Genomic DNA, 1,186 nt, shown 5'->3' on the forward strand with positions numbered 1-1,186 from the left:
CAGAAACCTGGGCTTCATATATTCGATTCCTCTTCCTTGCCCTTTTCCGACATGCAACTAAATCTTAAAACTTGTTGTTTTTACCTAAATATCTAATTATCTCTTGAATTCCCTCCCCACTTAAAGAAATCTTCTCCCTCTGTCGAATTACTGCAATGGGCTCTTAAATGCTGCCCTGCCTCCAGACTTGATCCTTCCATTTGCTTCCCAAGCCAGGGGGCAGGGGAAGGAGGAGGGAGAGAAGGAAGAAGAGGGTAAGGAGGGGAAGGAGGAGGAGAAGAAAGGGGATGAAAAGAGAGAGAAGGAAGAGGAAGGTGAGGAAGAGGGAGGAGGAGGAACCAGCAAAGGAGACTAAGAAGTGAGATACAGGAGGGGGGCTGTGAAAACCAAGAGAACTGAGTGTTGGAAGGAGGGGAGGATCCTGTGCTGGTTCCTCCTCCTCCCTCTTCCTCACCTTCCTCTTCCTTCTCTCTCTTTTCATCCCCTTTCTTCTCCTCCTCCTTCCCCTCCTTACCCTCTTCTTCCTTCTCTCCCTCCTCCTTCCCCTGCCCCCTGGCTTGGGAAGCAAATGGAAGGATCAAGTCTGGAGGCAGGGCAGCATTTAAGAGCCCATTGCAGTAATTCGACAGAGGGAGAAGATTTCTTTAAGTGGGGAGGGAATTCAAGAGATAATTAGATATTTAGGTAAAAACAACAAGTTTTAAGATTTAGTTGCATGTCGGAAAAGGGCAAGGAAGAGGAATCGAATATATGAAGCCCAGGTTTCTGATGATATTCTCTTTTCTCCACCAACCTGTATTTGTCTCAGGAAATGGCTCACCTTACCATGCAGTCACTCACGCCAGAAACCTGGGCTTCATATATTCGATTCCTCTTCCTTGCCCTTTTCCGACATGCAACTAAATCTTAAAACTTGTTGTTTTTACCTAAATATCTAATTATCTCTTGAATTCCCTCCCCACTTAAAGAAATCTTCTCCCTCTGTCGAATTACTGCAATGGGCTCTTAAATGCTGCCCTGCCTCCAGACTTGATCCTTCCATTTGCTTCCCAAGCCAGGGGGCAGGGGAAGGAGGAGGGAGAGAAGGAAGAAGAGGGTAAGGAGGGGAAGGAGGAGGAGAAGAAAGGGGATGAAAAGAGAGAGAAGGAAGAGGAAGGTGAGGAAGAGGGAGGAGGAGGAACCAGCA

At 47.2% G+C, this 1,186-nt stretch overlaps 1 non-coding gene across 1 annotated transcript; it reads left to right on the top strand.

Moving 5' to 3' along the window:
* Positions 1-19: 19 nt before the first annotated feature.
* LOC124232870 (small nucleolar RNA snR86) lies at positions 20-749 on the top strand. The gene has a single exon (XR_006886931.1). It is a non-coding gene; the product is annotated as a small nucleolar RNA snR86 (small nucleolar RNA).
* The last annotated feature ends 437 nt before the right edge of the window (positions 750-1,186 follow it).

This window comes from Equus quagga, unplaced genomic scaffold (assembly GCF_021613505.1).
Source record: "Equus quagga isolate Etosha38 unplaced genomic scaffold, UCLA_HA_Equagga_1.0 138550_RagTag, whole genome shotgun sequence".
Lineage (NCBI taxonomy): Eukaryota > Metazoa > Chordata > Mammalia > Perissodactyla > Equidae > Equus > Equus quagga.